Below are 12,525 nucleotides of genomic sequence, written 5' to 3' on the forward strand. Positions count from 1 at the left end.
ACAAGCATCATGTGTGGCACCACCTACACTGTACGCGTTAAGGCTATCAATGGCAACTGCTCCAGTGACCATAGTCCGGCCTTGACATTCAGCTCAGGTATGAGATGGAGAACATTACACGCATGCTCGCACCCTCACACACACACACACACACACACACACACACACACACACACACACACACACACACACACATGTGCGCATGCACACACTTCTTGTAAACCTGTGATGTGACAAAAATTCTGATTCTGATTAACTTTCTCACTCTTTTTCTTTCTCTTCCCAGCCCCATGTGCTCCATATAATGTTACTGCCAGTCTGGTGTGTCCCAACTCAACCCATGTGACCTCACTGACCTGGGTAGGAAGCCCCAGTGCCACAGCTTACAATGTGACAGCGGTGGGCGAGGATGGACAAGTACATGACTGCAACACCAACAGTACCAGCTGTCAGATACCCAACATGCACTGTGGCCAGAACTTCACCATCACAGTGACACCATATTCTGACTCATGTGCTGGGAATCCCAGCGTTCCTTATCGGTTGATGGCAGGTACAGAGCGGGAACAAGACCTAAAATCTAAAAACGATGTACTATTAGACCAATTATAATATTCTCCACAACATGAAAGAGAATAAACTTTTATTTTTCTCCATTTCTTACCTCTTATGTCTCCAGGTCCCTGCCCACCTAGTAATATTTCTGTTTCTACATTATGCGGAGTTAGCAACGTGTCCTGGTCCCCTGACAGAGGAGCAGACATGTACATAGCAACAGCAACAACACATGATGGAGACATCTACACCTGTGACTCAGGCAATGCAAACTCCTGCTCTTTCACTGATCTAGACTGTGGTGAAAACTACTCTGTCACTGTTGTAGCTGTGGACAGAGGTTGTCACAGTCAACCAAGTTCAGCTGTGTATCTGAAAACAGGTGAGAAGATGCTCACCAAAGGCACCGTAATTCTGATTTTGAAGCGTTAAGTAATTTTCTCTGTGGGAATCAACTTAATTCAATTGAATGACTTAAAATTGGGATATGGAATGCACAATTGAGTAAAGGGAGGAACCAAGAAATACCTAGTTCCATTTCTCTTTATTAATTTTGAGATTCAAATCATGGTTTTTTACATTTTGCTTCATTATATCTTGAAGCCCAGTTAGATTTTTCTCTTCTTAGCTCATCACATTATGGCTTTAATCATGCTTAACTTTGGAATTGTCTTCTCTTTGTAGTGCCATGTGTTGCTACCAACATCTCTGTAGCTCCTGAATGTATCAGCAACAGTGCTGTTGTGTCCTGGTCTGGCCACAAAGGAACAGTACAGTACTATGTTTCTGCCTCAAGTAGTCAAGACAATGTCACCTGCCTGTCCTCTGAACTCCATTGTACTCTTACAAGCATCATGTGTGGCACCACCTACACTGTACGCGTTAAGGCTATCAATGGCAACTGCTCCAGTGACCATAGTCCGGCCTTGACATTCAGCTCAGGTATGAGATGGAGAACATTACACGCATGCTCGCACGCACACACACACACACACACACACCCTCACACACGCACACACACACACACACACACACACACACACACACACACACACACACACACACACACATGTGCGCATGCACACACTTCTTGTAAACCTGTGATGTGACAAAAATTCTGATTCTGATTAACTTTCTCACTCTTTTTCTTTCTCTTCCCAGCCCCATGTGCTCCATATAATGTTACTGCCAGTTTGGTGTGTCCCAACTCAACCCATGTGACCTCACTGACCTGGGTAGGAAGCCCCAGTGCCACAGCTTACAATGTGACAGCGGTGGGCGAGGATGGACAAGTACATGACTGCAACACCAACAGTACCAGCTGTCAGATACCCAACATGCACTGTGGCCAGAACTTCACCATCACAGTGACACCATATTCTGACTCATGTGCTGGGAATCCCAGCATTCCTTATCGGTTGATGGCAGGTACAGAGCGGGAACAAGACCTAAAATCTAAAAACGATGTACTATTAGACCAATTATAATATTCTCCACAACATGAAAGAGAATAAACTTTTATTTTTCTCCATTTCTTACCTCTTATGTCTCCAGGTCCCTGCCCACCTAGTAATATTTCTGTTTCTACATTATGCGGAGTTAGCAACGTGTCCTGGTCCCCTGACAGAGGAGCAGACATGTACATAGCAACAGCAACAACACATGATGGAGACATCTACACCTGTGACTCAGGCAATGCAAACTCCTGCTCTTTCACTGATCTAGACTGTGGTGAAAACTACTCTGTCACTGTTGTAGCTGTGGACAGAGGTTGTCACAGTCAACCAAGTTCAGCTGTGTATCTGAAAACAGGTGAGAAGATGCTCACCAAAGGCACCGTAATTCTGATTTTGAAGCGTTAAGTAATTTTCTCTGTGGGAATCAACTTAATTCAATTGAATGACTTAAAATTGGGATATGGAATGCACAATTGAGTAAAGGGAGGAACCAAGAAATACCTAGTTCCATTTCTCTTTATTAATTTTGAGATTCAAATCATGGTTATTTACATTTTGCTTCATTATATCTTGAAGCCCAGTTAGATTTTTCTCTTCTTAGCTCATCACATTATGGCTTTAATCATGCTTAACTTTGGAATTGTCTTCTCTTTGTAGTGCCATGTGTTGCTACCAACATCTCTGTAGCTCCTGAATGTATCAGCAACAGTGCTGTTGTGTCCTGGTCTGGCCACAAAGGAACAGTACAGTACTATGTTTCTGCCTCAAGTAGTCAAGACAATGTCACCTGCCTGTCCTCTGAACTCCATTGTACTCTTACAAGCATCATGTGTGGCACCACCTACACTGTACGCGTTAAGGCTATCAATGGCAACTGCTCCAGTGACCATAGTCCGGCCTTGACATTCAGCTCAGGTATGAGATGGAGAACATTACACGCATGCTCGCACGCACACACACACACACACACACACACACACACACACACACACACACACACACACACACACACACACACGTGCGCATGCACACACTTCTTGTAAACCTGTGATGTGACAAAAATTCTGATTCTGATTAACTTTCTCACTCTTTTTCTTTCTCTTCCCAGCCCCATGTGCTCCATATAATGTTACTGCCAGTCTGGTGTGTCCCAACTCAACCCATGTGACCTCACTGACCTGGGTAGGAAGCCCCAGTGCCACAGCTTACAATGTGACAGCGGTGGGCGAGGATGGACAAGTACATGACTGCAACACCAACAGTACCAGCTGTCAGATACCCAACATGCACTGTGGCCAGAACTTCACCATCACAGTGACACCATATTCTGACTCATGTGCTGGGAATCCCAGCATTCCTTATCGGTTGATGGCAGGTACAGAGCGGGAACAAGACCTAAAATCTAAAAACGATGTACTATTAGACCAATTATAATATTCTCCACAACATGAAAGAGAATAAACTTTTATTTTTCTCCATTTCTTACCTCTTATGTCTCCAGGTCCCTGCCCACCTAGTAATATTTCTGTTTCTACATTATGCGGAGTTAGCAACGTGTCCTGGTCCCCTGACAGAGGAGCAGACATGTACATAGCAACAGCAACAACACATGATGGAGACATCTACACCTGTGACTCAGGCAATGCAAACTCCTGCTCTTTCACTGATCTAGACTGTGGTGAAAACTACTCTGTCACTGTTGTAGCTGTGGACAGAGGTTGTCACAGTCAACCAAGTTCAGCTGTGTATCTGAAAACAGGTGAGAAGATGCTCACCAAAGGCACCGTAATTCTGATTTTGAAGCGTTAAGTAATTTTCTCTGTGGGAATCAACTTAATTCAATTGAATGACTTAAAATTGGGATATGGAATGCACAATTGATTAAAGGGAGGAACCAAGAAATACCTAGTTCCATTTCTCTTTATTAATTTTGAGATTCAAATCATGGTTATTTACATTTTGCTTCATTATATCTTGAAGCCCATTTAGATGTTTTTCTTCTTAGTTCATCACATTATGGCTTTAATCATGCTTAACTTTGGAATTGTCTTCTCTTTGTAGTGCCATGTGTTGCTACCAACATCTCTGTAGCTCCTGAATGTATCAGCAACAGTGCTGTTGTGTCCTGGTCTGGCCACAAAGGAACAGTACAGTACTATGTTTCTGCCTCAAGTAGTCAAGACAATGTCACCTGCCTGTCCTCTGAACTCCATTGTACTCTTACAAGCATCATGTGTGGCACCACCTACACTGTACGCGTTAAGGCTATCAATGGCAACTGCTCCAGTGACCATAGTCCGGCCTTGACATTCAGCTCAGGTATGAGATGGAGAACATTACACGCATGCTCGCACGCACACACACACACACACACACACACCCTCACACACGCACACACACACACACACACACACACACACACACACATGTGCGCATGCACACACTTCTTGTAAACCTGTGATGTGACAAAAATTCTGATTCTGATTAACTTTCTCACTCTTTTTCTTTCTCTTCCCAGCCCCATGTGCTCCATATAATGTTACTGCCAGTCTGGTGTGTCCCAACTCAACCCATGTGACCTCACTGACCTGGGTAGGAAGCCCCAGTGCCACAGCTTACAATGTGACAGCGGTGGGCGAGGATGGACAAGTACATGACTGCAACACCAACAGTACCAGCTGTCAGATACCCAACATGCACTGTGGCCAGAACTTCACCATCACAGTGACACCATATTCTGACTCATGTGCTGGGAATCCCAGCATTCCTTATCGGTTGATGGCAGGTACAGAGCGGGAACAAGACCTAAAATCTAAAAACGATGTACTATTAGACCAATTATAATATTCTCCACAACATGAAAGAGAATAAACTTTTATTTTTCTCCATTTCTTACCTCTTATGTCTCCAGGTCCCTGCCCACCTAGTAATATTTCTGTTTCTACATTATGCGGAGTTAGCAACGTGTCCTGGTCCCCTGACAGAGGAGCAGACATGTACATAGCAACAGCAACAACACATGATGGAGACATCTACACCTGTGACTCAGGCAATGCAAACTCCTGCTCTTTCACTGATCTAGACTGTGGTGAAAACTACTCTGTCACTGTTGTAGCTGTGGACAGAGGTTGTCACAGTCAACCAAGTTCAGCTGTGTATCTGAAAACAGGTGAGAAGATGCTCACCAAAGGCACCGTAATTCTGATTTTGAAGCGTTAAGTAATTTTCTCTGTGGGAATCAACTTAATTCAATTGAATGACTTAAAATTGGGATATGGAATTCACAATTGATTAAAGGGAGGAACCAAGAAATACCTAGTTCCATTTCTCTTTATTAATTTTGAGATTCAAATCATGGTTATTTACATTTTGCTTCATTATATCTTGAAGCCCATTTAGATGTTTTTCTTCTTAGCTCATCACATTATGGCTTTAATCATGCTTAACTTTGGAATTGTCTTCTCTTTGTAGTGCCATGTGTTGCTACCAACATCTCTGTAGCTCCTGAATGTATCAGCAACAGTGCTGTTGTGTCCTGGTCTGGCCACAAAGGAACAGTACAGTACTATGTTTCTGCCTCAAGTAGTCAAGACAATGTCACCTGCCTGTCCTCTGAACTCCATTGTACTCTTACAAGCATCATGTGTGGCACCACCTACACTGTACGCGTTAAGGCTATCAATGGCAACTGCTCCAGTGACCATAGTCCGGCCTTGACATTCAGCTCAGGTATGAGATGGAGAACATTACATGCATGCTCGCACGCACACACACACACACACACACACCCTCACACACGCACACACACACACACACACACACACACACACACATGTGCGCATGCACACACTTCTTGTAAACCTGTGATGTGACAAAAATTCTGATTCTGATTAACTTTCTCACTCTTTTTCTTTCTCTTCCCAGCCCCATGTGCTCCATATAATGTTACTGCCAGTCTGGTGTGTCCCAACTCAACCCATGTGACCTCACTGACCTGGGTAGGAAGCCCCAGTGCCACAGCTTACAATGTGACAGCGGTGGGCGAGGATGGACAAGTACATGACTGCAACACCAACAGTACCAGCTGTCAGATACCCAACATGCACTGTGGCCAGAACTTCACCATCACAGTGACACCATATTCTGACTCATGTGCTGGGAATCCCAGCATTCCTTATCGGTTGATGGCAGGTACAGAGCGGGAACAAGACCTAAAATCTAAAAACGATGTACTATTAGACCAATTATAATATTCTCCACAACATGAAAGAGAATAAACTTTTATTTTTCTCCATTTCTTACCTCTTATGTCTCCAGGTCCCTGCCCACCTAGTAATATTTCTGTTTCTACATTATGCGGAGTTAGCAACGTGTCCTGGTCCCCTGACAGAGGAGCAGACATGTACATAGCAACAGCAACAACACATGATGTAGACATCTACACCTGTGACTCAGGCAATGCAAACTCCTGCTCTTTCACTGATCTAGACTGTGGTGAAAACTACTCTGTCACTGTTGTAGCTGTGGACAGAGGTTGTCACAGTCAACCAAGTTCAGCTGTGTATCTGAAAACAGGTGAGAAGATGCTCACCAAAGGCACCGTAATTCTGATTTTGAAGCGTTAAGTAATTTTCTCTGTGGGAATCAACTTAATTCAATTGAATGACTTAAAATTGGGATATGGAATGCACAATTGAGTAAAGGGAGGAACCAAGAAATACCTAGTTCCATTTCTCTTTATTAATTTTGAGATTCAAATCATGGTTATTTACATTTTGCTTCATTATATCTTGAAGCCCAGTTAGATTTTCTTCTTCTTAACTCATCACATTATGGCTTTAATCATGCTTAACTTTGGAATTGTCTTCTCTTTGTAGTGCCATGTGTTGCTACCAACATCTCTGTAGCTCCTGAATGTATCAGCAACAGTGCTGTTGTGTCCTGGTCTGGCCACAAAGGAACAGTACAGTACTATGTTTCTGCCTCAAGTATTCAAGACAATGTCACCTGCCTGTCCTCTGAACTCCATTGTACTCTTACAAGCATCATGTGTGGCACCACCTACACTGTACGCGTTAAGGCTATCAATGGCAACTGCTCCAGTGACCATAGTCCGGCCTTGACATTCAGCTCAGGTATGAGATGGAGAACATTACACGCATGCTCGCACGCACACACACACACACACACACACACACACACACACACACACACACACACACACACACACACACACACACGTGCGCATGCACACACTTCTTGTAAACCTGTGATGTGACAAAAATTATGATTCTGATTAACTTTCTCACTCTTTTTCTTTCTCTTCCCAGCCCCATGTGCTCCATATAATGTTACTGCCAGTCTGGTGTGTCCCAACTCAACCCATGTGACCTCACTGACCTGGGTAGGAAGCCCCAGTGCCACAGCTTACAATGTGACAGCGGTGGGCGAGGATGGACAAGTACATGACTGCAACACCAACAGTACCAGCTGTCAGATACCCAACATGCACTGTGGCCAGAACTTCACCATCACAGTGACACCATATTCTGACTCATGTGCTGGGAATCCCAGCATTCCTTATCGGTTGATGGCAGGTACAGAGCGGGAACAAGACCTAAAATCTAAAAACGATGTACTATTAGACCAATTATAATATTCTCCACAACATGAAAGAGAATAAACTTTTATTTTTCTCCATTTCTTACCTCTTATGTCTCCAGGTCCCTGCCCACCTAGTAATATTTCTGTTTCTACATTATGCGGAGTTAGCAACGTGTCCTGGTCCCCTGACAGAGGAGCAGACATGTACATAGCAACAGCAACAACACATGATGGAGACATCTACACCTGTGACTCAGGCAATGCAAACTCCTGCTCTTTCACTGATCTAGACTGTGGTGAAAACTACTCTGTCACTGTTGTAGCTGTGGACAGAGGTTGTCACAGTCAACCAAGTTCAGCTGTGTATCTGAAAACAGGTGAGAAGATGCTCACCAAAGGCACCGTAATTCTGATTTTGAAGCGTTAAGTAATTTTCTCTGTGGGAATCAACTTAATTCAATTGAATGACTTAAAATTGGGATATGGAATGCACAATTGAGTAAAGGGAGGAACCAAGAAATACCTAGTTCCATTTCTCTTTATTAATTTTGAGATTCAAATCATGGTTATTTACATTTTGCTTCATTATATCTTGAAGCCCAGTTATATTTTTTTCTTCTTAGCTCATCACATTATGGCTTTAATCATGCTTAACTTTGGAATTGTCTTCTCTTTGTAGTGCCATGTGTTGCTACCAACATCTCTGTAGCTCCTGAATGTATCAGCAACAGTGCTGTTGTGTCCTGGTCTGGCCACAAAGGAACAGTACAGTACTATGTTTCTGCCTCAAGTAGTCAAGACAATGTCACCTGCCTGTCCTCTGAACTCCATTGTACTCTTACAAGCATCATGTGTGGCACCACCTACACTGTACGCGTTAAGGCTATCAATGGCAACTGCTCCAGTGACCATAGTCCGGCCTTGACATTCAGCTCAGGTATGAGATGGAGAACATTACACGCATGCTCGCACGCACACACACACACACGTGCGCATGCACGCACTTCTTGTAAACCTGTGATGTGACAAAAATTATGATTCTGATTAACTTTCTCACTCTTTTTCTTTCTCTTCCCAGCCCCATGTGCTCCATATAATGTTACTGCCAGTCTGGTGTGTCCCAACTCAACCCATGTGACCTCACTGACCTGGGTAGGAAGCCCCAGTGCCACAGCTTACAATGTGACAGCGGTGGGCGAGGATGGACAAGTACATGACTGCAACACCAACAGTACCAGCTGTCAGATACCCAACATGCACTGTGGCCAGAACTTCACCATCACAGTGACACCATATTCTGACTCATGTGCTGGGAATCCCAGCATTCCTTATCGGTTGATGGCAGGTACAGAGCGGGAACAAGACCTAAAATCTAAAAACGATGTACTATTAGACCAATTATAATATTCTCCACAACATGAAAGAGAATAAACTTTTATTTTTCTCCATTTCTTACCTCTTATGTCTCCAGGTCCCTGCCCACCTAGTAATATTTCTGTTTCTACATTATGCGGAGTTAGCAACGTGTCCTGGTCCCCTGACAGAGGAGCAGACATGTACATAGCAACAGCAACAACACATGATGGAGACATCTACACCTGTGACTCAGGCAATGCAAACTCCTGCTCTTTCACTGATCTAGACTGTGGTGAAAACTACTCTGTCACTGTTGTAGCTGTGGACAGAGGTTGTCACAGTCAACCAAGTTCAACTGTGTATCTGAAAACAGGTGAGAAGATGCTCACCAAAGGCACCGTAATTCAGATTTTGAAGCGTTAAGTAATTTTCTCTGTGGGAATCAACTTAATTCAATTGAATGACTTAAAATTGGGATATGGAATGCACAATTGAGTAAAGGGAGGAACCAAGAAATACCTAGTTCCATTTCTCTTTATTAATTTTGAGATTCAAATCATGGTTATTTACATTTTGCTTCATTATATCTTGAAGCCCAGTTAGATTTTTTTCTTCTTAGCTCATCACATTATGGCTTTAATCATGCTTAACTTTGGAATTGTCTTCTCTTTGTAGTGCCATGTGTTGCTACCAACATCTCTGTAGCTCCTGAATGTATCAGCAACAGTGCTGTTGTGTCCTGGTCTGGCCACAAAGGAACAGTACAGTACTATGTTTCTGCCTCAAGTAGTCAAGACAATGTCACCTGCCTGTCCTCTGAACTCCATTGTACTCTTACAAGCATCATGTGTGGCACCACCTACACTGTACGCGTTAAGGCTATCAATGGCAACTGCTCCAGTGACCATAGTCCGGCCTTGACATTCAGCTCAGGTATGAGATGGAGAACATTACACGCATGCTCGCACGCACACACACACACACACGCGCACACACACACACACACACACACACACACACTTGTGCGCATGCACACACTTCTTGTAAACCTGTGATGTGACAAAAATTCTGATTCTGATTAACTTTCTCACTCTTTTTCTTTCTCTTCCCAGCCCCATGTGCTCCATATAATGTTACTGCCAGTCTGGTGTGTCCCAACTCAACCCATGTGACCTCACTGACCTGGGTAGGAAGCCCCAGTGCCACAGCTTACAATGTGACAGCGGTGGGCGAGGATGGACAAGTACATGACTGCAACACCAACAGTACCAGCTGTCAGATACCCAACATGCACTGTGGCCAGAACTTCACCATCACAGTGACACCATATTCTGACTCATGTGCTGGGAATCCCAGCATTCCTTATCGGTTGATGGCAGGTACAGAGCGGGAACAAGACCTAAAATCTAAAAACGATGTACTATTAGACCAATTATAATATTCTCCACAACATGAAAGAGAATAAACTTTTATTTTTCTCCATTTCTTACCTCTTATGTCTCCAGGTCCCTGCCCACCTAGTAATATTTCTGTTTCTACATTATGCGGAGTTAGCAACGTGTCCTGGTCCCCTGACAGAGGAGCAGACATGTACATAGCAACAGCAACAACACATGATGGAGACATCTACACCTGTGACTCAGGCAATGCAAACTCCTGCTCTTTCACTGATCTAGACTGTGGTGAAAACTACTCTGTCACTGTTGTAGCTGTGGACAGAGGTTGTCACAGTCAACCAAGTTCAGCTGTGTATCTGAAAACAGGTGAGAAGATGCTCACCAAAGGCACCGTAATTCTGATTTTGAAGCGTTAAGTAATTTTCTCTGTGGGAATCAACTTAATTCAATTGAATGACTTAAAATTGGGATATGGAATGCACAATTGAGTAAAGGGAGGAACCAAGAAATACCTAGTTCCATTTCTCTTTATTAATTTTGAGATTCAAATCATGGTTATTTACATTTTGCTTCATTATATCTTGAAGCCCAGTTATATTTTTTTCTTCTTAGCTCATCACATTATGGCTTTAATCATGCTTAACTTTGGAATTGTCTTCTCTTTATAGTGCCATGTGTTGCTACCAACATCTCTGTAGCTCCTGAATGTATCAGCAACAGTGCTGTTGTGTCCTGGTCTGGCCACAAAGGAACAGTACAGTACTATGTTTCTGCCTCAAGTAGTCAAGACAATGTCACCTGCCTGTCCTCTGAACTCCATTGTACTCTTACAAGCATCATGTGTGGCACCACCTACACTGTACGCGTTAAGGCTATCAATGGCAACTGCTCCAGTGACCATAGTCCGGCCTTGACATTCAGCTCAGGTATGAGATGGAGAACATTACACGCATGCTCGCACGCACACACACACACACACACACACACACACACACACACACACGTGCGCATGCACACACTTCTTGTAAACCTGTGATGTGACAAAAATTATGATTCTGATTAACTTTCTCACTCTTTTTCTTTCTCTTCCCAGCCCCATGTGCTCCATATAATGTTACTGCCAGTCTGGTGTGTCCCAACTCAACCCATGTGACCTCACTGACCTGGGTAGGAAGCCCCAGTGCCACAGCTTACAATGTGACAGCGGTGGGCGAGGATGGACAAGTACATGACTGCAACACCAACAGTACCAGCTGTCAGATACCCAACATGCACTGTGGCCAGAACTTCACCATCACAGTGACACCATATTCTGACTCATGTGCTGGGAATCCCAGCATTCCTTATCGGTTGATGGCAGGTACAGAGCGGGAACAAGACCTAAAATCTAAAAACGATGTACTATTAGACCAATTATAATATTCTCCACAACATGAAAGAGAATAAACTTTTATTTTTCTCCATTTCTTACCTCTTATGTCTCCAGGTCCCTGCCCACCTAGTAATATTTCTGTTTCTACATTATGCGGAGTTAGCAACGTGTCCTGGTCCCCTGACAGAGGAGCAGACATGTACATAGCAACAGCAACAACACATGATGGAGACATCTACACCTGTGACTCAGGCAATGCAAACTCCTGCTCTTTCACTGATCTAGACTGTGGTGAAAACTACTCTGTCACTGTTGTAGCTGTGGACAGAGGTTGTCACAGTCAACCAAGTTCAGCTGTGTATCTGAAAACAGGTGAGAAGATGCTCACCAAAGGCACCGTAATTCTGATTTTGAAGCGTTAAGTAATTTTCTCTGTGGGAATCAACTTAATTCAATTGAATGACTTAAAATTGGGATATGGAATGCACAATTGAGTAAAGGGAGGAACCAAGAAATACCTAGTTCCATTTCTCTTTATTAATTTTGAGATTCAAATCATGGTTATTTACATTTTGCTTCATTATATCTTGAAGCCCAGTTATATTTTTTTCTTCTTAGCTCATCACATTATGGCTTTAATCATGCTTAACTTTGGAATTGTCTTCTCTTTGTAGTGCCATGTGTTGCTACCAACATCTCTGTAGTTCCTGAATGTATCAGCAACAGTGCTGTTGTGTCCTGGTCTGGCCACAAAGGAACAGTACAGTACTATGTTTCTGCCTCA

The sequence above is a fragment of the Protomyctophum parallelum genome (genome assembly GCF_964188405.1).
Source record: "Protomyctophum parallelum genome assembly, chromosome: 19".
Taxonomy (NCBI): Eukaryota; Metazoa; Chordata; class Actinopteri; order Myctophiformes; family Myctophidae; genus Protomyctophum; species Protomyctophum parallelum.